The sequence below is a fragment of the Callithrix jacchus genome, chromosome 8, assembly GCF_049354715.1.
Source record: "Callithrix jacchus isolate 240 chromosome 8, calJac240_pri, whole genome shotgun sequence".
Lineage (NCBI taxonomy): Eukaryota > Metazoa > Chordata > Mammalia > Primates > Cebidae > Callithrix > Callithrix jacchus.
The window spans coordinates 38,511,056-38,537,604 of NC_133509.1; the positions used below are offsets into that span (position 1 = coordinate 38,511,056).

A 26,549-nucleotide genomic window follows, 5' to 3' on the forward strand; every position below is an offset into this window, starting at 1 on the left:
CCTGAACTACTTGGAAGAGAAAGTTCAGTCTTCCCCAGCTAACGTAAGAGGGCCTCTCTTCACTAGCACCTTGCCTAACCTTTAGGCACCTACATTCAATTTTGCAGAAAGTGGTTGGTTTCCTAGCAGCCAAAGCGGAAGTGAAATCAACCTGGTGAATCTCAAGACAACACTATATGGAAAGACTCTTTGTGGTGCTCACAGTAGGGTAAGAGATTAGGTTCATCTGAGATGAGATGGATGTGATATGAAAGAGAAGGAACAATTAAGAAAAAAGAAAGGGATGAGTCGTGGGATACTTCAGGAATGTGAAAACATATATAGTTTACCTCCTCTATGGTTTTGTTATCTGAGAAGCTTGAAGATGTAGAATATGTAGCTCCCAATGTTAGCTCACTATCCTGGTTTCTACCCCTAATGTTAGGTTCTGAAACAGTCTTGTGAGAGTAAAAGACCAGGATGTAATATGGTCTGCTACTGCCCTTACCCAGGTTGAAAGAAAGACACCTTATATATGTGTGTCAGAAGGTTGGGATTGGTTGGTAATCTTTACACAGGAGCCTAGGTCTGCATGTGTGCTTATGTGGGTCTCTTTAATTACAAGCTAGACTAGGTATTAGCAATTATCCTACTCAAGAAATTCCACTAGAGAGTCTAGTCCTTAACAGGATTGCTGTTCCATGTAGACCACTCTTCCCTCTGTGAATCCCAGCTCAAGTCTTAGTGGTGAGTCCTCCTCCAGCCCCTTCATTTTTCCAATTTCCACACCTGGTGTCTACCAAAAATCCACTTCTGAGCTTCTGCAGAGTGCCACTTTATTTCATGGAGGTGGGAAGCACGTAGATGGGAATGTGTGTTGCTCCAAATTAACTTCCTACACATGCTCCCTCATGTGCACAGAGCATTTGCATTTTAGGCAAATCTTTTCTATATTTTATGGGTCACAGTATAATTTTACCTGCAACACAAATATAACAGTGATTACATTTTCTTTCTAGTAATTAGCTGTAGGAATCACATACTCCTATTAAACTCTTCCTAGCAGTTTATACTGCATCATAACTTTAGTTTATCACAGTGTCTACCTGCAGTGCTACCTGATACCCACTCATGGAAAAGAATGTTGTTCTGTTGTACTTACTTTTCTCTTTTCTGTACAAACTCCCTTTTACGTACTTTTATTATTTACTGGCATCATGCAGCCCTCTATCATCCTTTCCCAACTGAGCTCAGACATTTGGGAGTGACGTGTATTTGCTCTCTTTCTAGTTGACTCTTTCCTGCCTGCTTTACTCTTCCTCCTCCCCATCTCCTGCTTTCTTGTCACTGGCTTCTCCAATCTGCTTTTTCCTCTTGCTCCTCCTTTGCCCATTCTTATAGCACCCTCTAAAAATGTGTTTTGTAGATAGAAGGTCGCTGTACACTGTTATTACTTTCTTCGTTAGCTGCATTTTTAGTTTTTGTGTCATTTCTGGGAATTCTGCTACAGTAACATTCCATGGAGGAAAGCTGAACACTAGAAAAAGGAGAGAGAAAGCTTGGGAAAGAAAGAGGCGGGAAGATGGACAGGGGCTCAGGGAGGACTCCAAACAAGCTAACATGGGGCATCTTGTAGTAAACTCTACAAATAAACATAGTGTTTACAATGTTTTACTGTTTATAAAGTAGTTTTCTTATTTGTTACCTGATTATCAGTAACAAATATAGGTATGCTTCTTAACATTTTACAGATGAAGAGACTGGAGCTATAAATTAATAATAATATAAACTGTGATGATGCAGCTTATAAAAGCAGAGTTGGGATTTGAGGCTTCTGACTTTCTCTTCCTACCATTCCACAATGCCAGGAAGATGAAGAAGTTGAACTCAGGGAGAATTCAAGTCACCTTTCACAAAGCTATGTTTTCCATAGGTTCAAAAAACCAAAAATCAAAATTTATGCCCTAGGTTATCATGATTAATTTTTCTTGTGGTAAGAAAATAATTTAACCATTAGGTTTGTTTGTTGTAGCAACAAGAAATGAATTACTTTCCAAACTGGGAATATCCCTTAGTAGCCAATGAAAGAATGAGTGCAAGTGCGGAAGTGTAAATCTGCATAAAGATAAATATAAGATAACTTTAGAAAATTCTCAAGACATTGACAGAGCATTGGACCTAATTTCCAAATGGGCAGAAAGCTCTTCTAGAAGAACTTCTCTGCAATCCTGTGTAGAGATGGGAAGATGAACATGGAGACAATTCAAGGCAGGGGTAGTGGACTTAGTGGGTCATTTTTACTTTTTGATATTTCAAAATCTTAAAGATTCTATTATTTTTGGTCCTTTCTGTATCTTTGGGAACTGCTCTTTCTACCTTAAATCACCTCCAGAATCACCAGGGCAACATTCCACACAAGAAGCTTATTTGAACTTCAGGTCTCTAGAAAACAGACTGCTGTGTCATTGCATTTGGAAAGCAATCATTTAAAGATAGTTTCAGGCAGGTGAAAGACCAGCACAACAAACTGATAAAAGCCTCTGTCATTTGATCTCCTGCAGCCATTTTGGAGAGAACACATGCCTGTTAGGAAGCTGAGCAAGAAATATAGGTCTCTGGTCAGGAGACCTATATTTTATTAGGATTGTGCTCCAAGATAGGGGTCAAGTTGCAACTCTCCTCAAAATTGCTCTGTAATAGGCTGCATTACATAGAAAATTCCAACAAAGCACTGGAATGTTTGAATTAAGAGAGCTCTTTGTAAATTAAGAAGAAAAATAAAGTTCAGCAGCATAATCCTATCTTTAAGCCAAATCTGGATAATATTAAAGGACTTTCAAATAACACTACTTAACTCTTTATTTGCCAGAATTATAAGAGTTTGTACCCTGAGGGATGTTCCATCCCCTGCCCCCCATGCCCCAAAAGAAGCAAAGCAGCTAGCAACACTCTACCTCATAAACTTACTATTTAAACGGTGCAAAGGTAATGAAAAAAGCGAGAATAAAGAAGGTGAAGTGGGAAGATGGCAAGGAAATGTCCCATTCTTAAACACCTTAAAAAAAAAAAAAAAGAACTGTAATTCCAGCACTTTGGGAGGCTAAGGTGGGTGGATCACAAGGTCAAGAGACTGAGACCATCCTGGCCAATATGGTGAAACCCCGTTTCTACTAAAAATACAAAAATTAGCTGGGTGTGGTGGCGCACCCAGCTACTTGGGAGGCTGAAGCAAGAGAATCACTTGAACCTGGGAGGCGGAGGTTGCAGTGAGCTGAGATTGCTGCCACAGCACTCTAGCCTGGTGACAGAGAGATTCTGTCTCAAAAAAAAAGAACTGTAATGCCAAGATTTGCTCAAAGAATGCCCTCAATTCCATGGGGACCCAGAGTCCATGGACTCTGACACCATCTACTGCCCCTCATGGCCATTGTGTCCTCATTGCCCTCCTTAGCCAGCTTCCATTTGTGGTCCTTGCATGCACCAACTTATTTGCCTCTCTCTCCTTTCAGAGTACAGTATGTGCCTGGAAAAATCCTAGCTCTGTTTAAAACCAACTCTCTGCCTAGTTCGTGCTTAAAAGTGTTGGGGGAAGACATGCAACCATTCTGACTAGACTCACTTTAAGTTCATAATCATGGACATCCTTGGCCCTTTATGCTGCCTGGCTGTTTTTTAATTTTTTAATTTTAATTTTTTTTTGAGGCAGGGTCTTGCTCTGTTGCCCAGGCTGGAGTGCAGTGGCATGATCTCTCTTGGCTCACTGCAACCTCCACCTCCCCTGTTCAAGCAGTTCTCCTGTCTCAGCCTCCCGAGTAGCTGGGATTACAGGCACCTGCCACCATACCTGGGAAATTTTTCTAGTTTTAGTAGAGACAGGGTTTCACCATGTTGGTCAGGTTTGTCTCCAACTTCTGACCTCAGATAATATGCCCACCCCGGCCTCCCAAAGTGCTGGGATTGCAGGCATGAGCAACTGTGCCCAGCCATGCTGCCTGGCTATTCTATTACATCGCCTACACTCCTGAATGGCTTGTCATACCTGTTCCCCGCTTTTACTCTCAGTGGATCACCTTCCTTAACTATTTTCTTAAAAATGCCTATGTACTCCCAATACCCCACTTCCCACAGGACTGACATCAGTTTAGACCTTGGAAGATGGGACACAGCACTGGCTACATACTCTTACTCTAGCTGTCATTTACCTCAAGGGCAGCATATTTACTGAAGGTTAACACAAGATAGCACTGTCCTAGGCATGTTCCCTGGCAGCAGTGTCCCTCTGCCTGGTGTTGCTGTGCCTCTATTGTTTGAAAGGTCAATAAGTGAATGCAAGCCTGTGTAACCCAGGGATGTGAGCATGTGTCCTCTACCCACACTGCTGCTGAACTACAGTTCACGTGTCTCGCTGGGACAGCCTGAGAGGATGCTAGATGTATAGACTCCTTTTGCTTCTCACTGCTGTTACCCTATCAAGCTGTCACCCAGAGACCTGCCCAAAGTTTGTAGGTGTATGTCCAGGAGTAAGGTGGAACCACACAGGTCAGCACCTCGTAGGACTGTCCTCTACTGAATCCTGCCTTGCTTTCTGTCACCTCCCCTGATGTCTGCCAGAGAAGAGGACATGCAAAAACTTAGTAAAAAAAAAACAGTGGGCACATTCATAATGGCTATCATTTACCAAATATCTGTTGTATGCCAGGATTAGCTCACCTAATTCTAACAAATGCATTCCAAGGTGTCATTATTCTCATTTTATTTTTTTTGAGATGGAGTGTCGCTCTTGTTACCCAGGCTGGAGTGCAATGGTGCGATCTTGGCTCACCGCAACCTCCGCCTCCTGGGTTCAGGCAATTCTCCTGCCTCAGCCTCCTGAGTAGCTGGGATTACAGGCACATGCCACCATGCCCAGCTAATTTTTTGTATTTTTAGTAGAGATGGAGTTTCACCATGTTAACCAGGATGGTCTCTATCTCTTGATCTCATGATCACCCGCCTTGGCCTCCTAAATTGCTGGGATTACAGGGGTGAGCCACCGCACCTGGCCTATTCTCATTTTATAAATGAGAAAATTGAGTTTCAGATTATGTAATATGCTGAAGCCTCACTGCTAATAAAGGGTAGAGCCTGCATCCAGACCCAAGTCGGCTTGAGATCAAAGCCTATATGCTCTTTTCATGACGCTACTGCCTATTCATTTATGTCAAAATGAGAGCTTAGAGTTCACTGGAGACCCTCAGCATGGGTCTCCAGCTTTCACAAGCTACCCAAATATTTTACCTTCTTCTGCTAAGTGCAACAATTTTTATTAATGCATACAATTATACAAAATCAGAGCATGAACATGACCTGATAAACTTTGTATTTACTTTTACTTCAACTTTGACATCTGATAGGCATCTGAAACTTAGCACATACAAAACAAAATTCTTGAAGACCAACTCCCCCTAACTGTAGCTCATGTAGTCTTTCCCAGCTTGATAAATGGCAACTCCATTATTCTAATAGGCCTGGCAAAAAACAAACAAACAAAAAAACAAAAAAACCCTTGTGCCATCTTTAATTCTCTTTCTGTCATAGAACATCAGAAAATCCTGAGGGCTCTACCTTTAAAATATATTAGAATTTATTTTATATTACTGTTACTACTCTGCTCCAAGCTTCATTTTCTGTTGGTCTGGATGATGGCAATAACTTGTTTCCTACCTCTGTGTCTCCCTATAGCCTTCACTCAATATTATGATCCAGAGTAAGCCTTTAATACAGAAGTCAGTCTTCTCCACTCCCACAGCTTCAAATGACTAGCCTAAATAAGAAAGATAGAAGTCAGGTCCTACCGTCCTTCTGCTCAGTATCATGGATTGGCTTCTCATATCACTCCAAATAAAATTTAAGGTCATTAAAAAGCTTATAAGGCTATATATCATCTAACCCCTCCTTCCCTATCTGAATTACTTCTACTTCTGTCCATTAATCTCACTCTGTCCACACTGGTCTCCTTGTTTTCATAAACATACTATGACTACTTCTGCCTCAGGACATTGTGTTTGCTGTTCACCCTGTTAGATCTCTTCTAGATATCCACATGGCTTCTCCCTCGCTTCCCTTCCATCTCCACACTAATATCACTTTATCAGTGAGGCCATCCCTTTAATAACTGTGGTAGCGAGTGTCCAAAAACAGTCCCCTAATGTGCCACATCTTCCAATATTCTCAGCCTGATAGAGTCCTCTCTCCTTGAATCTAGTGGGCCCTGTGACTTGTTTTGATCAATAGATGTGGTGGAGGTGAAGCTTGCCTGACTTCCAAAGCTACATCATAAGAAGCCTTGCAGTTTCCACCTGGATTTTTTGGAATACTTGCTTCAGGAGAAGCCACCAACATGTCAGAAGCCTGACTACTCAATTCTACCATTCTATGAGAAAGCCCATGATAGCTACATAGAAAGATCATGTGCAGACAGAGTATCTGGCCACACCTTGGTTGTTCCAGGCTTCCCAGCTGAGGGGCCAGCCATGTAAATGAAGAAGTCATTTGGAATGTCCACCCCATTCAGTTTTTCAGATAACTCTGGCCTCAATTGCCCTATGACCTCAACTGTGTAAAGACCCCAGGGAACCTACAAGATCATACATTTTTTTTTGTTTTTAATTTTAGAGACAGGGTCTCACCCTGTCATGTAGGCTGGAGTGCAGTGGCACAGTCATAGCTTACTGTAAACTCAAACTCCTGGGCTCAAGTGATCTTCTTGCCACAGCCTCTTGAATAGCTGAGACTACAGGAGCATGCCACCATACCCGGCTAATATTTTTTAACCAATAGGATTTAGGGTGTTTTGTTGTGGCAATGAATATCTGGAACAGAAATCAATACATTACATCCCTTCCCCCATATATAATGACACTCCATATCCTCCTTATCTTGCTGTATTTTTCTCTTGCTGTATCTACCACCTGGCTTACTGTGTAGCTACCTATTTGTTATCCTTGTCCCCGATGGAATGCAAACTCTGAGAAGGCAGAGACTTTGTCTTACTCATTACTGTATCTCGAGTACCTGGAACAGTGTCTGTTGTAAGATAGGCCCTCAATACATATTTGTTAAATGAATGCATATATTTAATTTAATTTAATTTGCTAAGTTTGCTTTTTCTGAACATAACAAGTCCATAAAAAGAAAGGACTGAAATCATTTTAAATAGCCTATGACTACGGGTTCCCCTCTATGGAAATAGTATCAGGAGCTGTCTAAGATACTGCAATCTTTGGCTTTCCACTGAAGCATACCTTCCAAGGGAAAAGGAGTAAGATTCTGCTCCTTTAATATATACCAACCCCAGGAGAAAGAGACTAGAAATGTATGGACTGAACATTTGTATACCTTGCAAATTCATATGTTGAAATCCTAACCCCCAATATGATGGTACTAAGAAGTGAGTCCTTTGGAGGTGATTAGGCCATGAAGGTGAAGCCTTCAGGAATGGGATTAGTACCCTTATAAGAAAGACTTCAGAGAATTCTCTAGCCCTCTTTCTGCCATGTAAGGACATAGTGAGAAGATGGCCATCTATGAACCAGGAAGCAGGTCTTCAACAGACATCATCTCTTCCAGCACTTTGATCTTAGACTTCCTAGCCTCCAGAACTGCAAGAAATAAATATTTGCTGTTTAAGCCACCCAGTCTGTGATACTCTGTTATAGTAGCCTGAACTAAGACAAGAAAGAAAAAAAAAAAACAAAACAGGTATCAGGCAGTTTCCACAAGGACATCCCTTAAACAACCCAAATAGTGTTGGCTATCAGAATCATCAAACCCTGTTGAGGAGCTCTTGTCAGTAGATCTGTGCTACACAGTGCCACCTCTCCCTTCACTCATTTCTGGAAGGACTCAATAATTCCTCCTCATTCCACAAGCACTTCTTGAAAGCCTACTACTCTCTTATGATAAAATATCTATTTCCTCCTTGCATGAAATTAGTCAGAATGAAGAAAAACCATTGGGTTGAAAAATGGTGAACAGAAAGTTTAAAGTGATTTAGGAGTTTGGAAAAAAGAATTTTGTTTGCATTAAAATAGTTCAAGATCTCATCTCAACCACTTTGTGGGAAAATTGATAGCATAGAGATGTTCTGGCTGTTAGCTTTGTTAACCTTTTTGTTTTGGCACTTCTGGAAAAAGGAGGAAGGGGCTGAAGCTCATATATTTTTGGAGAAATAAGGCAAACAGTACAGCTCAGGGGTGGGCTGATGATATAGCATTCCGTGTCAAAATTCCTCAGCTTCAGATTTTTGGATAGCACCTTCTCAGGCAAGAGTAGGTATTTTCCCAGGCACAAGCAAGAAGGCTGCCCCATCCATTTAGATTCATATGGAAAAAAGAGAGACACTACCTCCACCTCAAAAGCAACAAAACAGGCAGAGACAAAGTACAAGCTCAGAAACTCACAATAATTGCTATACTAACCAGAATACCTAGTTAGCTCCTCTGCTGGAAATATCTGCAGTTAAGTTTTCTCAAAGTGCTCTTCATGACCCAGATTAGCCAGAAGTTTTACTTTTTGTAAAGGGCCCATTGGGTAATTTTTCCAGAACAAATTGTGAATACAATGAATAGTCAAGTTTTTACATCTTTCTAGATTGAAAAATTCTACCTTTAAAATAATAGATTTTCTAGATTATTTCAGTACCCTGCCCTCCCCCTTCCTTTAAAAAATAAATCTTATTGGTTAAGTTTGGGCATCCAGTTGAAAAAACCCCATTTAAAAGATTAGAAAATTGAGAGTTAGAGAGGCTTAAGATCAGATCATCTAGTACATGAGCCAAATCTTCAGCTACAAAGTCCACATGTTCTCCATGGTAGAACACTGTAAAATTAAATTACCACACATTCACAAACTTTTTTTTTTTTTTTTTTTTTTTGAGCTGGAGTCCTGCTCTTTCGCCCAGGATAGAGTGCAATGGCGTGATCTCAGCTCACTGCAACTCTACTTCCCGGGTCCAAGCGATTTTCCTGCCTCAGCTCCCGAGTAGCTGGGATTACAGGTGCACACCACCACTCCCAGCTAATTTTTGTATTTTTAGCAAAGACAGGGTTTCACCATGTTGCCCAGGCTGGTCTTGAACTCCTGACCTCAGGTGATCTGCCCACCTCAGCCTCCCAAACTGCTGGGATTAACGGTGTGAGCCATTGCACCCTGCCTCACAAAGCTTTGAAAACATTCCTTAATAAGTCCTTAAGGATGAACATGTCCTTGTGTATTTCTTTTTTCTGTGAAAAAGAAACTAGCCTCAAATCTCCATGCAACTGTAGCTGGAAAAATAAATATTGATCTAGTTTCCTCCTATAATTCTGAATTCTAGTTCACAGGACCTCAGAGTTAGAGGCAAACTTTAGACCTTCCTAATCTATCACAAATTATAAGGACAAACTCAAAATAGCTTCATTTAAAACCAAAGCATCGTTAGATATAATAATATTTTCACATACTACTGATAAATTTATTAAGACAAAAATAATATTAGAATAAATTATCTTTCAGGCTATACCTGGTCTTTTTTATGTGAATAGTAAAATTAAAGGTTTAAAATATATGCTAGGATGAAGAAAAAAAATGTTATTTTAGGAAGACTGGAAAGTACAATGAAGGTTTGGCTTTCTTACAAGGTTTGGATTTGTTTTTTAGATTCTTCCCAGTAATTAGATTTAGGGTTTAGAGTATCTCATGTGACTCTTTTATAAAAACAGACATTTTAACCAAGCACTGACATGTAAAATAAAAACAAAAACCTTTTTCCTTCTGGGACTAGCCTAGCTATAGCTGAAAGTTCAGTAATGCATCTACACATACATGGTAATTAAATCTAGCTTCCAACAAATTTAAAGTTAAGTTTTAATGACTTTTTATGGCTGAGTAATAAATAGTATGTAAATGAGTCATGGATGGAGACCTTAGTATATATAAAATGTCAAAACCAGTACTGATTGATATATTGAGAAGAAAAGAGGCCTCGAAAATCTGTGTTCTAGATCTAACTCAGCCACAATAGGTCCTTAACCAATCATTCAGCTTTTCTGGGCCTCAGTTTCCTCATTTGTAAGATATGATAGCTACATTTGGTAATTATAATTAATGTGGCAGGGTGTGGTGGCTCATGCCTGTAATCCAAGCACTTTGAAGGTCAAGGCGGGTGGATCACCTGAGGTCGGGAGTTCAAGAACAGCCTAACCAACATGGTGAAACCCCGTCTTTAATTAAAAAAAAATTATAATTAATGTTTGTGTGGTGTTTATGTCTCTTTTCTATGTATGATCTGACTTCTTATAATTCTTTGAAGTAAGAAGGACAGATGCTGTTGCTTTTAGTATACAGATGAAGAAACAGTCTCATAAAGGCTAAAATATATGATTAAAGTCACACATTTTGTAAATGGATTCAGGCTCAAATGTTCAGACACAATTTTGTATGTAGGTAGACACTATACCTACCACCTCTAAAAGTCTGATATAATAGAGTTGTGTTTAGTCATTATTCAATTATATCTAGACTTTTAAAGTAGCTTAAACACTATTCAGCAGGTACACCATGTTCTTTAGCCTGCAGGACTGAATGCTCTTATGGTTCCACTGCAGAAGGATCCAATTAAGTGCTAAGTTAATGGCCAACTTTATAGCCAAGCTAATAGAAAAGCCACATTACACTGGCTCCGTCTTGTCAAACCAGTCACTTTTAAGACTTTGTGCTGATTTATGTCCCTGATATTCACTGTAATCTCTGGGTTACTTTAAAAATGCATTCTTCCACTGCTCTGTTACTAAGATGTGTTAAGTCAAAATAGTAGCCAGAACACTAATAAGTAAATAATGTAAAGAGTATTCAAGTAGTTTAAGAAATGATGTTAGTGATGTGCCTCCATGCTCTCCCCACAGATATTTAACCCCAAGAATCTGGTAAATCTTAACAAGCCATTATTTTAGTAGTTCTTGATTTCCACTTCAAATCTAGCCAAATATTACATTCATTTACTTTTGCATGGCATATTTTTGTAACTTTCAAAGTGCCTTCACATTCATTATTTCATTTTATTCATATATAACACTAATAACATGTAGCTGAAATTGTTCTCTGAGGTTGCCAAAATAGCTACTTATTTATTTATATTTTACTTTTCTGTTTTTTTCCATCCAGGCATTTAAAATGCTAAAGAATGAACAAAACTGGAGTGTCACAGAACTTCCAAGAAGACCAGAGAATGATAAATGGTAAAGTGTGCTAATCCCACCTAAAGTTAGTGGGGCCCAAAACAAGAGAAGCAATGATAATAAAACAAAGTAACATGTTTCAAAAGTGATAAATCAACCTAAAAAATATAACCTAGGTTCAGTCATCAAATGTGCAATTTCAAAGAATGAGAGTAAGTTGGTAGGAATTGGTGAGAATACCTTTGTAGCAGAAATACCAATAATGCTTAAGGATTTAGAAGGAGGTCTAAATAAATATAATTATTTTTAAAAGACAAAAAGAAATAATTGAACAGAACTTTACCAAAGGCCATGAATATTTAAAGTAAGAGAAGAAGATGTGGAGTGAGATTAGTAGTTAGGTATCATGGTTTTGTTGATTAAAAGAGTCAAACTCTGTAAAATATTTGAAGAAATCTATTCTGAGCCAAATATAAGTGACTATGGCCCATGACGTAGCCCTCAGTAAGTCCTGGGAACATGTGCCCAAGGTGGTTGCGGTACAGCTTTGTTTTATATATTTTAGGGAGGCACGAGACATCAATCAAATACATACATTTAAGGGCTGGGTGCAGTGGATCACACCTGTAATCCCAGCACTTTGGGAAGCCGAGGCGGGCAGATCACTTGAGGTCAGGAGTTTGAGACCAGCCTGACCAACACGGTGAAACCCCATCTGTACTAAAAAACAAAAATTAGCTGGGCATGGTGGTGCGCACCTGTAATCCCAGCTATTCTGGAGACTGAGGCAGGAGAATCACTTGAACCTGGGAGGCGGAGGTTGCCATGAGTTGAGATGGTGCCACTGCACTCCAGCCTGGGCCACCCAGGGAGACTTCATCTCAAACAAACAAACAAACAAACAAACAAACAAACAAACAACCCAGATACATTTAAGAAATACATTGGTTTGGTTCAGAAGGGTGGGACAACTCAACTCAAAGCAGGGGTTTCTAGGCTATAGGTAAATGTAAACATTTTCTGGTTGACAATTGGTTAAGTTTATCTGAAGACCTAGGATCAATGGAAAGGAACGTTCAGGTTAAGAAAGGATTTTGGAGACCAAGTTTTATTATGCAGAGGAATACCTCAGATATCAGACTTTAGAGAGAAAACAGGTTGTAAAATGTTTCTTTTTTTTTTTTTTTTTTCCCCAAGATGGAGTCTTGCTCTGTCTCCCAGGCTGGTTGGGCAGGAGCACAATCTCAGCTCACTGCAACCTCCGCCTCTTGGGTTCTAGCAATTCTCCTGTCTCAGCCTCCCAAGTAGCTGGGATTACAGGCCCTCACCACCATGCCCAGCTAATTTTTGTATTTTTAGTAGCCACTAGGTTTCACCATGTTGCTCAGTCTGGTCTCAAACTCCTGACCTCAGGTGATCCGCCCACCTCAGCCTCCCAAAGTGCTAGGATTACAGGCATGAGCCAACACGCCTGGCCTTGTAAAATGTTTCTTATCGAACCTAAAAAGGTATCTGGCTCTTAGTTGATTAACTCCTGGATCTGGAAAGAAGGAAAGAAAACAAAGGGGCAAGGAGATTCTCTACAGAATGTGGATTTTTCCCATAAGAGACTTTGCAGGGCAATTTCAAAGTATAGCAAGGAAATGTATTTGGGGGTTAAATATTTTTTCCTTGTCTCATAATGTTATGCTAGAGTCAGACTGAAAAGTAAGTCGTGATATATGGGGTCAAATAAAACCCATCTGATGAGAATTTACAGTTTGTAGGGTATGACTCCCTAGGTCCCTTAGGTAGAAATTTGGACAAAAAAACCCCCAAAAACCAAAAAAACAGAGCTTAGTCCTCAGTCCCCCTTCTTGGCCAAAAAGGATTCCACAAAATGCATATGCAGGCCAACAAACAGAAACAGGTCCCACGATGCTAGGAATGCTCATTCCTAGAGTAGTCTGGTTGGTGATAATAGTTTTAAATATTTGCGATTTGGATAATGGGGAGGACATGGTCTGACCTGATGTAATAGCCAATAGTTTAAGGGGTGAGATAGAGTCACGCCTAGAGTTTAGTATAAAAAAAAATCCTGGATCATGTCTATTTTGTGAGCTATCATGATCAGGGTCTTTAATTGTGCCTTCCTCATTTTGCTGTAGCTGGCATAACATTTACAAGAGATATATAATGCTAACACAGTGACAAATGCCACAAAGACAGCAAAGATCAGGTGTCCAAGAAGGTTATAGGTAGTCAGAGGGCAGTAAACAACCTAACCAGCCAAAACAAAACAAAACACTGCATGCATCATCATATTTGGTCAGACTCACAATGTGTTTATCTTCCATATCAAGGGTCATCTGAAACTTATGATAAATCTAATTTAAGGATTATAGGACAGACACTAAATCAGATTCTAATAAATTTAGTCTCTCTTCTGGCCAATTTCTCTCCACTGGTATAACATCCTGAGGAGGGTATAAGTCAAATGCAAGGAATGCCTGGTCCTCAATGTCTAAATAGTTATAGGACTTACTAACAGTGGACAAATCTATTTTTCCCACCACTTTTGTATTGCACTATATACTGGTATTTGGGAGAGAAAAGGAGGTTTTGTTACAGGAGAAGTCATATAATTCTATAGTGTTGTTCCCAACAGAAACGGCCGTTCCCCACATACCAGATGCTGTGTCCCATGGGGGTGATGGGGGTGAATATTAGAGGACAAGTTGGGGAAAAATCAGGGTTCCAAGTGGTTTGAGCGCATAGCCATTCTCCTTTTCTGTTTTCGTAACCTGAAAGGGAGACGGGATACCACGGGTTATTATCAGCTAAAATAGCCCAACTATTTCCCAGGGGTAGTATCTTTGAGCCTCATTTAACTTCAATGCCTGTGCTCTGTGAATACAAGGTTTAAGGTCACATTTACCATCCAAAAATCTCCATAAGTTTAGAGGACCACATACTTTTCACAAGTGTTTGGATTGTGCCTCCGCACTGAGGATTGTAGCCCACTGCTTCATAGCCACCTCAGATTCCGTTTGTAATAAAATAGACATGAGCTGCTATCAGGTCTTGTTCTCATCTTTGGGTTTGGGAATATGTTTTCATGGTTTGTCCGGTTTCTTCTATCCATTTAATGAATGCTACATTATCTTTTAAAGCATTTTCCATCCTTTTCCCTCTTCTCAGAATGGCATTCCTTCTATGTGGCCTATTTTTGATAGGGAATATTTTCTCTAAAGAAGGTATCTCTTCTTTAGCCATAAACTCAGCTTGCTCCAGTATGCCTTGCCCAGCTCTGACTCCTCCAGTGAGGTCACACTTTAGTTTTGTGGGTGGCCAATTTTGGTGAATCCACTAGGAATGCTGTTGCCATTGGATATCAATGGCATTTGTACAATTTGGATAAATGGAGTCAATGCAGAACCGCTGGGTATCCCAAACAATTGTTAGATGAGTGGAGGTTACCCTTGTCTAGGTATTCCATAATGCTTCCCAGAGGTGCCCTGGTCTTAGGGTGGAATCTGTGCTGTCAGAGACCTCTGCCTACCAATTGACTCCCATAAACAGTTCTTTCAGGGCAGTGTCAGTATGGTTGGTGCTGCATAGGAGCATCCAGCCACAAGCACAGGGCTGGTGGTTATTTGGGCAGGCCATGCTATGGCAGTATATACAGGAGACATTGTAACTGGGCACTTGTCTCAACTGATCATCCCCCGGCCCTCAGTGATTGCCCTGAGGCACTGTTAGGCAAGTATTCCTGCAGAGCGTCATACTGGGTTGTAGCCCTATAACAGAGGTACCCTAAAAAGCGGAGACCTTGGGGAATGTTTAGAATGGTGCTGTTCCATATAATAGTCTTCATTTCCTCCCTATATCATACCAAATGATGTGGACTCCACCTGCAGAAAGATTGCTGAGGTTTGCAAGGGACGAGAAGAAATGTTCAGGTTTGAAAAGAGAAGTGTGGCTGGGTACATTGGCTCATGTCTGTAATCCCAGCACTTTAGGAGGCTGAGGTGGGCAGATTATCTGAGATCAGGAGTTCGAGACCACCCTGACTAACATAGAGAAACCCCATCTCTACTAAAAATATAAAATTAGCCAGGTGTGGTGGCGAATGCCTGTAATCCCAGCTACTCAGGAGGCTAAGGCAGAAGAATTGCTTGAACCCAGGAGGCTGAGGTTTGCAGGGGATGAGGAGAAATTTTCAGGTTTGAAAAGAGGAGTGTGACTCGGTGACTCATGTCTATAATCCCAACTGCCACACCAAAAGGTCCTATTGGCAAAGGAAAATGACCTTGGGAGCCACATAAGGGCTTGCCAGGGTTCTGTTTTGGGCATATAGTACATTGAGAATATACCTTTTGGGCTACCGTAGGTGATGGTTTCCAAAAGTATTGTTTTACCCACGATACCATTTGTTTAGGGGCCCAATGAGTCATTTCATGAATAAACTGAAGGAAAGGCAATTGGACACCTATGGGAACTATGGGTTTTTTGTTAGGTCCTAGCCATAATTCCTTACTTGGGTCAATCATGCCTCCCTTCTGCTGCCAGGTTGTTTCTCTTGAGGGGTAGATGCTTGTTGATATTGTAAAAGAATGTTAGTGAGGGTATTTGTAAGACTAAAGTTACATTCCCGTACAGGATAGGCCATCTTTCCTAGGGCAGTATTCTTTGCTGCAGCATCAGCTAGATTATTTCCTTTTGCTTCTTCAGTGTTATCCTTTGTGTGCCCAGGAATTTTTGTGATTGCAAGTGCTTTGACATCTGAATTGCTTCTAGTAACTCTGTGACTTGGTGCCCATTTCATATGGGCTGTCTGGATGAGGTAAGAAATCCTCTGTTTCCATAGCATGCCAAAATCATGGGCTATTCCAAAAGCATATTGGCTCTTGGTATATATTTGCCACTTTTCCTTTAGCTAATTTAAAAGCTCTAGTTCATGCTATTAATTCAGCCATCTGGGCAAATTCGACTCCTTGGAGTTGGGCACTTTCAATTATGTCTGTTATGGAAGTGATGGCATATCCTGCCTGGTAATTCCCTTGGTTGTCCCTTAAAAAAGAACCATCTGAAAATGCTCATCATCACTGGTCATCAGAGAGATGCAAATCAAAACCACATTGAGATACCATCTCACGCCAGTTAGAATGGCGATCATTAAAAAATCTGGAGACAACAGATGCTGGAGAGGATGTGGAGAAAAAGGCACACTTTTACACTGTTGGTGGGAGTGTAAATTAGTTCAACCATTGTGGAAGACAGTGTGGCGATTCCTCAAGGCCTTAGAAATAGAAATTCCATTTGACCCAGCAATCCCATTACTGGGTATATATCCAAAAGACTATAAATCGTTCTACTATAAGGACACATGTACACGAATGTTCATTGCAGCACTATTTACAATAGCAAAGACCTGGAATCAACCCAAATGCCCATTGATAATAGACTGGATTGGAAAAATGTGGCACATATACACCATGGAATATTATGCAGCAATCAGAAATGATGAGTTCGTGTCGTTTGTAGGGACATGGATGAATCTGGAGAACATCATCCTCAGCAAACTGACACAAGAACAGAAAATGAAACACCGCATATTCTCACTCATAGGTGGGTGATGAAAAATGAGAACACATGGACACAGAAAGGGGAGTACTAAACACTGGGGTCTATTGGGGGGAAAAGGGGAGGGCCAGTGGGAGGGGGAGGTGGGGAGGGATAGCCTGGGGAGAAATGCCAAATGTGGGTGAAGGGGAGAAGAAAAGCAAAGCACACTGCCATGTGTGTACCTACGCAACTGTCTCACATGCTCTGCTCACGTACCCCAAAACCTATAATCAAATAAAAAATTAAAAAAAAAAAAAAAGAACCATCTGTGAACCAAATTAATTCATCATTCTCAATGGGAGTTTCCTATAAATCTTCCTTAGGGGAGAGTAAAATATTAGGTAGTAGAATGTAGTCACGTTCCTCTTCCTTTTGTTGTCTACCTAGAATGGGGAGCAGGGTAGCAGGGTTAAGAGTGTCACAGAGTTTCAAAGTGATGTTGAAGGCAGAAAGCAGGAGTACTTCTTAAGAGGCAAGGTGGCTTACAGAATAGTGTTGACTGTGGTGAGAGCTTAGAAGAGATTTCACAGAGTGGGGGACATAGATGGTCAGAGGGGACCCTGGGACAAATTCTTTGATGTTTTTGCATAATGTGGCTGCAGCTGATATAGCCCTCATACAGGGAGGGTGCCCCCTTGCAACTGGATCTAACTATTGACTGAAATAACCAATTGGTCTGTGACTGTCACCATGTTTTTGAGTTAATACTCCTAGAGTTTTTCCTTTTATTTCATGTACAAAGAGAGAAAAAGGAAGACTGCAATTGGGGTGACCTAGAGCAAGTGCTCGGGTCAGAGCCTGTTTTAGATCTTCTCTGTGTTGTTTTTCCCCCTTTTTCCAGTGGATTGGGTCCAGCTGGGTCTGTTTTAGTTTTTTAAATAGGGGTTGAGCCATTAAGGAGTAGTTTGAAACCCAACTCCTGCAATAGCCTGTTAATCATAAGAAGTCTCTTGATTTTTAGTTTTGGGCAGGGGAAAGGTCATAACAGCAGAGATTCTCTCAGGGTTTATTAATAGACCCCTTGGGGAAATCATATGCCCCAAATATTTAATTTGGGGGAGTCAAAATTGTAATCTATCTTTTGACACTTTGTGTCCCTTAAAAGCAAGCTGTTGTAATAGGTGAACTGTATCTTCTCTGCATTTTTGCAGGGAGGATGAACGTAACAATATATCATCCACATACTGAATTAGAGTAGATTGATTTGGAAATTTAATGTCATCTAAATCTGCCTTTAGTATTTGAGACAAGTAAATAGGACTTTCAGAGTAGCCCTGGAATAAGACTATCCATGCGTACTGGCAATTTCCCCAAGAGAAAGTGAAAAGATACTGGCTACTTTGCTCTACAGATATGCTGAAAAATGCACTATATAAATCAATAACCAAAAAGTGGTAGGAATACTGGAAAGTAAGGTGTGGGGGTTAGGAACGACAGGGTGTCTAGGAATTATTATTTTATTTATAGCTCCTAGGTCATGAACAAATCTCCAGCCTTTCCCATTTGGCTCTAACTGGGAGGACTGGTGTATTTCAAGGGCTGGTGCAGAGTATTATGAGTCCTTTTTTTAAATAGTCCTGAATAACTGATTTGATTCCTAGTAAGGCTTCAGGTTTAAGGAGATAATTGCCTTACATTTGGCAGGGGTTTGGACTTATTTATGGTTATTTCTATAGGGACTGCTAACTTAAATCTCCCAATAGCTGTGGAAAAGCTGGTACCTTAGATAAGAAAGGCTCTAATTCTTCCTCTCCAGAATATTGATTAGCTTTCCCAAACATAATATAATATGTGGGCTTTTGTAAGTCTTCTATGTCTCCCAAGTTGAGAATAATTTCTCCCTTTTGTGAAAATGAGATGTGCGCATTATGAGTTTCTAGGAAATCCTGTTCCCAGCACGTGTGTTGGGGTCGGGGTGGGGGGCACTATCTACTATAAGAAAAATGTGATCCTCCACTAGTTCTCTTAATTGAAATGGAAGGGGATTTCATTGAAAGGCTATAATAGGAGACTTTGAAACCCCTATCATGTGTACTTTTTCTTTACTCCAAGGGAGAGGGTTTTTAATCAAGGCAGGGTTGAGGACTGACAGCATAGTGTCAGTGTCAACAAGGGCTTTGATATTTTCCCCATTTCTGGATATTTCTACTTCTCCTAAGGCATTAGTTAGAAGTAGAGGGAAACCCTCTCTGTTCCCTCAGAGAATCCTTATTCTGATTTTTCAGTTGTTCTGGTGCTTCCCCTTTGTGCAAGCACCCATTTAACTTTTTTGCATTCTTTTTAAAAATGTCCTTTCTTTTTGCAATAGTGGCAAATTGCTTCCTCTTGGGATTGCTTAGATCCCTGGGGACCATGGGACCCTGGTAAACTCCCAACTTAGTTACTAAGTTGTTTTGGTTGTAAACTTATAATTTTAGAGACTGCTTCCTTTTCTTTCTTAATGTATTGCTTATGACAGTTGGTCAGCTAGGGTTACAAGGTGGCTGGTGAGAAAGCAAGCCCAAGCCACATTATTCTTCTTTATTAGGGTTGCTAACTCCTTATCTAAACCTTGAATAAACCCAGAATTTAGTAAAGTGTCACTTTTACCGTGCTCAAAGTTTTCAGGAGGTATTCCTGAAAACTGTTTGAATATGTTTTCAAATTTGATATAAAAGACAGGCACGTTTTCATTTGGGCACATTTTACACTGTTGCACCTTTGCCCAATCTATAACCTTGGGGAATATCTGTGGTATGGTTTCACAGAGGCGATTGCAAAGCTCTCTGCATTTGCACCTATTTATCAAAATCTTCTAAAGGCTGTTTCCAATATGCTCTTCTAAACCATTCTTCAGCTTTGTTTTTGGAGACCAGTAACTGAATCAGCTGACATAGGTCAGAGAACCATGGATCATAAGTCTCAAGAATTAATTAGAATTCTTAGCAAACCCAAAGGGATCTTCAGTAGGATTGGGGAATCCAGATACCAGGGCCTTAGCTCTGATTTGGTCCAGGGGTATATATTATATTATGATCCCCTCTGCCTGTGGGTTTTACTCTAAAAGGAGCAACTACTATATTATTTTGTGCAGCTATTTCTGGTCCCCCTGTGGCTTGAGGCAAGGGAGGAGGGAAAGGAGGAGGAAAAATGAAACTGTCCAGATAAGTTCAGAGAGCAGAGAGTCAGGAGCAGAAGGGGAGACAGTTTCTGGAGCCTTCCTGATTTCAGAAGTGGCTTTTACTGATTTTTTAAATTCTGAGACAGATTGAAAAAAATTGTAATTAACTTCCTGGAGAGAGGCAAGCTTATCGTTTTTTCTTTTTGATGATTCTAGGTGCCAGCTAAAGTACGATTACCATTTATTTTCTTTGATTTGGGAGCCTAGTTTTTCTAATCTAGCATGCAGGAAAACCAGTTTAGAGACATCAGAAGTTCCCCATTTTGGAAACCTTAGACCTAGGTCATCTTTAGAAAGATCTTTCAATTTGTATAAATACTTGCAAGTAAAGGTACCATAATTATTAAACATAAACCCAGCTGGGGAGCCCATTGGGGACTGCTTTCCTTGCCTTTCCTCTTTTTTGAAGGGTTATTTTCCCTCTTTTTTTTTTTAAAGGTAACTGAAATGTGGCCTAAGATTTTTGTGTAGTGGATTGATATGTGCTGCTTGTGGGCAGGACTCCACAGTGTGTCACCACTGAGTCATTTCTACACTCTTACATGTCTCAGTTTCTCTCTTCAGAGGTCTATTACCTCTGAGAGGGCTCGAAACGCTGGGTGATAAGCCCTTATACATTTCCTGGATGAGGCTTTTCAAATTAATATTTGTTGGGGAGTTTCCCACAGGGCTGCTGCACATCACAGGGGATCAACCCCCCAGACATTCCCATGAGATCCCTGGTCACCTAGAGGTGCCTTTTGGTTGGGAGGAGCAAAATGGCCTTTCTCTTGAGAGCTGAGGAACTCAGTCTCTCATTTATTTATGAAAAATAACAGTTCAGTTCCTCGTGCAAAGTGCATACAGACAAGCCAATTGAGATTAATTTTGAGAGAAAAGGCAATGGAGAAAGACCCTTTTGAATGCACTTCTGAAACTAAAATTAAGATTTTAACCAACTTCCTAGGAGAAGAGAGACAGAAAAAAAAAAAAAAAACAGCTTAGAATAAATAAAGGACCATCAACCAAAACAGGACATCTGGGGCTCAGTAGGACTTACCAGTTCCACTGAAGAAGAAGCTTGAACTTGGTGAGGCTTCAATGGGCCCCTGCTGGTACCTTGGCTCCGGTTTCGGGCAATTCCTTTAGGGTCCTGAGTCTTCTCTGAGGCCCCAGGTTGGGCTCCAGATTATTGTCGATGAAAGAGTCAAACTCTGTAAAATATTTGACGAGATTTATTCTGAGCCAAGTATAAGCTACCATGACCCATGACACAGCCCTAAGGAGGTGCTCAGAACATGTGCCCAAGGTGGTCAGGGTACAGCTTGGTGTTATATATTTTGGGGAGGCATGAGACATCAATCAAATACATTTAAAAGAAATACATTGGTTTGGTTCAGAAAGGTGGGACAACTCAAAAGGGGGGGGGTTTCTAGGCTATAGGTAAATTTAAACATTTTCTGGTTGACAATTGGTTGAGTTTACATGAAGACCTAGGATCAATGGAAAGGAATTCAGGGTAAGGTAAAGGATTGTGGAGACCAAGTTTTATTATGCAGAGGAATCTCTCAGATAGACTTCAGAGAGAAAGCAGGTTGTAAAATGTTTCTTATTGGACATAAAAGGGTACTTGGCTCTTAGTTGATTATCTCCTGGATCTGAAAAGAAAGAAAGGAAAACAAAAGGGGAAGGGGATTCTCTATAGAATGTGGATTTTTCCCAGAAGAGACTTTACAGGGCAATTTCAAGATATGGCAATGAAATATATTTGGGGGTTAAGTATATTTTACTTGTCTCATAATGTTATGCCAGAGTCAGATTGAAAAGTAAGTCACGATATACAGGGTCAAATAAAACCCATCTGATGAGAATTTATGATTTGTAGGGCATAGTCCCTAGACCCCCAGGAATTTGGGCAAAATAAAAATCAGAGCTCAGTCCTCAGTTTGATCAATAGTTCTTTTTATAATAAAACTGTAAAGATTATTTTTAAGTGTTAGTTTTTATTTTTATAAAGAAGAAACATGCTACTATGTACTTTGAAAAAACATCTGGAAGCATTTACACTGATGTTAGAGCAATTATGAAGCAAAGAATACCTATTTGAATGGATTTTTATCTGATCTGATATAGAAGTTTCCAAATGTTCTTAAAACGTGTGAGCGTTTTTTTCTTCATAAAACAGTAAACTTGGTCTCCTTTTAAAATTCCAGCTGGAGAGCTACTCATTAACCTGTAAACTTACTATCCCTTGATACATTTTAAGTCAGTGTGTTTCAGTCATGGGACTATAAAAAATTTGCCGTTAGGCCTGGCGCGGTGGCTCACGCCTGTACTCATGCCTGTAATCCCAGCACGTTGGGAACCTTACCAACATGGTGAAACCCCGTCTCTACTAAAAATACAAAAATTAGCAGGTGTGGTGGCAGGCCCCTGTAATCTCAGCTACTTGGGAGGCTGAGGCATGAGAACAGCTTGAACCCAGGAGGCAGAGGTTGCAATGAGCTGAGATTGCATCACTGCACTCCAGCCTGGGTGACAAAGTGAGACTCTGTCTAAAAAAAAAAATTACCCTTGTGCCTCTTCTTATGAATTCTGATGGGTGACGGAGAAGGAAGAGAGTAAAGAGTAAGATCAAACAGCCAAAAGATGGAGGATAAAAATATTACGGTTATTATTTTAACTTACGCAGGAATAGAGTAAATCCATTTTCAGTGTAATGCCCTCACGGTGTATTTCAGAATGCTGAGCACCTCCTAACCATTTTATACCTAGAAAGGCTGCCAGAAAAAGGCTAATTTGGTTTACTGCCACTTTGGGACAATTCTGGTTCCGGGTGGATTCTGGTTCTGGGACAGAGCTGTTTTCCTCGTCTATCCCCTCTTGATGCAGTTATGTAGTCATCTAGTGACCGGATTGGGAATTGCAGCTTCCCTACAGATTGGGGAAGCCTGCCAATTCACCCTGCCTCATTGCAGATGTGGAATGAGAGAAATTCGGTTGGCAAACGTCCTCCTAACAGAGAATACCTTAGTGAACTACTTTGGAAGTCTGTGTCCTATATTCTTGTGCAGGCTTCTCTTGTGCAGAGCCTTGCATTCTTACATTACCTCACAGGGATATCAAGAGGATAAGATGAAGTTACATAAACTAGAACACATAAATGTATTTTTAAAAATTACTGTTGTTTTTGTTAGAAAACCCTTTTGAATAGATCATTGAAGAGCCTTGTTAAGTGCAAGTCTGTCACAAAATAAGAGATGTTAAAGTAGGCAAGACTTGAGAAATCAATAGTCCGAGCCCTTTAGATCAAGAATGAGGAAATTGAGGCTCAGAGAGGTAAAATGAAGAGAAGTCATAGGGTTGTTACACTTTCATTCATTTACTAACAATACTGTTCATTGAGTTTCTACTTGGAGCAGGGTGCTGAGGAACAAAGATGGATAACACATAAGGGGCACTCTGTCTAGAGGGGAGCCGGGCTTGGAAGCAATTTTTAAAGTGTATCAGAGCAGTGGTGACTGTGCAAAGTGCCTGCTTACACCAAACCCGGGGACACTGAATCCCATTTAGGCGACATGCTTTAAAACGTACACAGAATCAGATGGGCGCAGTGGCTCACGCCTGTAATCCTAATACTTTGGGAGGCCGAGGTGGGTGGATCACTTGAGGTCAGGATTTTGAGACCAGCCTGGCCAACATGCTAAAACCCTATATCTACAAAAATACAAAAATTAGTCAGGCATGGTGCTGTGTGCCTGTAGTCCTAGCTACTCAGGAGGCTGAGGCAGGAGAATCACTTGAACCTTGGAGGCAGAGGTTGCAGTGGGCTGAGATTGCACCACTGCACTCCACCCTGGGCAACAGAGAGAGACTCTGTCTTAAAAAAAAAAAAAGAAAGAAAGAAAGAAAGAAAAAGTGCCGGGCGTGGTGGCTCAAGCCTGTAATCCCAGCAATTTGGGAAGCCGAGGCGAGTGGATCACGAGGTCAAGGGATCGAGACCATCCTGATCAACATGGTGAAACCCAGTCTCTACTAAAAATACAAAAATTAGCTGGGCATGGTGGCACGTGCCTGTAATCCCAGCTACTCAGGAGGCTGAGGCAGGAGAATTGCCTGAACCCAGGAGGCGGAGGTTGCGGTGAGCCGAGATCGTACCATTGCACTCCAGCCTGGGTAACAAGAGCGAAACTCCGTCTCAAAAAAAAAAAAAAAAAAAAAAAAAAAGAACACAGAATCAAACAAAATGTGGTATATGCACATCATGGAATATTATTCAGTCTTACAAAGGGAGGAAATTCTCACATGTGTTACAACATGAATGAACCTTGAGGACATTATGCTAAGTAAAAAATAAGCCAGCTTCAAAAGAGCAAATACTATATAATTACATTTATATGACATACCTAGAACAGTCAAATTCATAGAGACAGAAAGTCAAATGTGGTTTGTGGGGGGTCAGTGGAAAGGCAAATGGAGAGTAATTGTTTAAAGTTCAGAGTTTTGCTTTGGGAAGATGAAAAAATTCTGGAGATGGATGGTGGTGATGGTAACAGAGCAATGTGAATATACTGAATACTACTAAACTGTATACTTGAAAAAAGGTGATAAACTTTATGTCTATTTTAGCAGTCTTTAAAAAAGTATAGAGAAAGCAATGAAAATGAACCACTTATAGCTAAACACAATATGACATGGATAACTCTTACTATGTTGAGCAAAAGAAGCCAGATATAAAAGGGTGCATACTGTGCAATTCTATTGACATAATTCACATGTTAAAAGTCAGGATAGTGGTTACTTCTGGGGGAGGCAGAGATAAAAAAGGCAACATGAACTTCTAGAGTTCTGGTAATATTTCTGTTTCTTGACCAAGTAGTGTTCATTCTGTAAAAGTTAATTGCACCACTTTATAATTGGTGCAGTTTTCTGTATGTATCTTAAGCTTCAGGTTTTTTTTTTTTTTTTTTTAATAGCATAGACAAAGTGAAGGAGAATCACAGGACTGTTAGGGACTTTAAACATTTGTAGGAGGAAAAGTTGAACAATTTCAGGATGGTTGAAGTAGTTTGTAGTTTTCAAATATCATAAGGAGTGGCATGTGGAAGAGGAAGCAGGCTTTTCTTGCTATACCCAGAGGGGTGGGACTTGGAGGTGGTGGTAAGCCAGAGCTAGAGGAAGACAGAATTCAGCTCATTATAAATTATGCTTCAATTATAAGGTTAAAAAATGGGATCTCTTAGGCAATCACACAGCTCCAACTTTGGAACCAAAGGTATGAATCCTGGCTCTGCCACTTACTTGGATGAATTATGTGACACAATCAAGTCTCACTTTCTACATTTGTAAAATGCGACTAGTACTTGCTGGGTTACTTTCAGGACTGGTGATAAAGTATACCACATACTTTGCCTAGGCCCTGGCCTATAGGAAGTGCTAAAGAAGTAGTAGAAATTATTTTCAGTAAAAAATGAAATAGAAGATGGATTACACCTCAGTGATGTGTTATATATATAAAGGACTAGTTCCTTTCAACCCCAAGAATCTATGTAACTTTCCCGAGGTCACACAGATAATAAAGCCTTTGGTTCCTGATTGGTCCACTCCACTGGGCTGCCTTAGGTGAGAAGATTTCTAGCAACAAGCCACTGCCCATTAGGGCTAATTAGAAAATCATGTCTATAATAAACTATGAGGGATAGGATCTTATTCCTTTAAATTCTGACTGGACTCTAGAATAGTTCAATGGGGGAAATATGGGAAGATTGTTCAAGTGGTAGCCATGAACAGACAGGTTACGGCTTGAAGATACCAGGTCTCTCTCTCTCTCTCTCTCTTTCTGTGTGTGTGTGTGTGTGTGTGTGTGGTGTTGTGTGGTGGGTGAGAGAAATTGTTTTCAAAAGTGGATTAAGGAAAAAATTTGAAGATAAGTTTAACCTACTTCACCATTTTTCAGGGTCCACCTCTTACTGACTGAATAAATAAATAATGAGGCAGAAATAAGAGATATGTTTTGAAAACCAACGGACTCAATGCACAAAGGTAAGAAAAACCTGAGTTAACACTTTGGCCTAAATTTTCCCAAAGCCTCTTTCTTAACCTGACTCCAGGCTGCTTAACACTTATATTTCCAAAGGAAATGACTTGCTGGGGCAGGGCTTCTCAGTTTCTACTCTAGGCTTCCTTCCCAACCTCTGTTGAATATTTCTGCCTTGGATTTATGCCCTGGAAACAAGAGGAGTCTCTATGACAAGAGACTTGAGGAAACAAACACCTAGAACAGTCTCTCTTTGTCTTGGGCATTATACACTCGAGTCACACTCGCTCAAACGTTATGTATTGGCCCATATAACTTTTATGCTGGATGAAAAATAAATGATATGAATTTAGCTCACTCTAGCTTTGGTCTTAGCTAAACAAAAGAAATACCAGCAGCTTCTTTTTGTAAGTAGCAACTTATTTTAGTGCTTCCCTCTTCAAACTAAAGCCCTTGGTAGAAACCAAAATTATAGCCAAGCCCACACAAAAACCTCAGATTTTAGTCATATGTCTTGCAAGGATGTTACATCATGTCTTAGTTTACCAAATAGAGACATTTCCTGAGACACAGAGAGTCACTGTGAGCTTTG

The 26,549-nt window shown here is 40.3% G+C and overlaps 1 long non-coding RNA gene across 2 annotated transcripts in view; it reads right to left on the minus strand.

Annotated features, from left to right (window-relative positions):
• The window catches only part of LOC108593400 (uncharacterized), a 143,430-nt gene that overhangs the window by 79,471 nt on the left and 37,410 nt on the right, over positions 1–26,549 (minus strand). For both annotated transcript variants that reach the window (XR_001913852.5, XR_013521002.1), the window contains exons 2-3: positions 20,981–21,134; positions 13,843–13,957 (exon numbers count right to left, since the gene is read on the minus strand). This is a non-coding gene — a long non-coding RNA (uncharacterized LOC108593400). The remainder of the gene's footprint in view (positions 1–13,842; positions 13,958–20,980; positions 21,135–26,549) is intronic.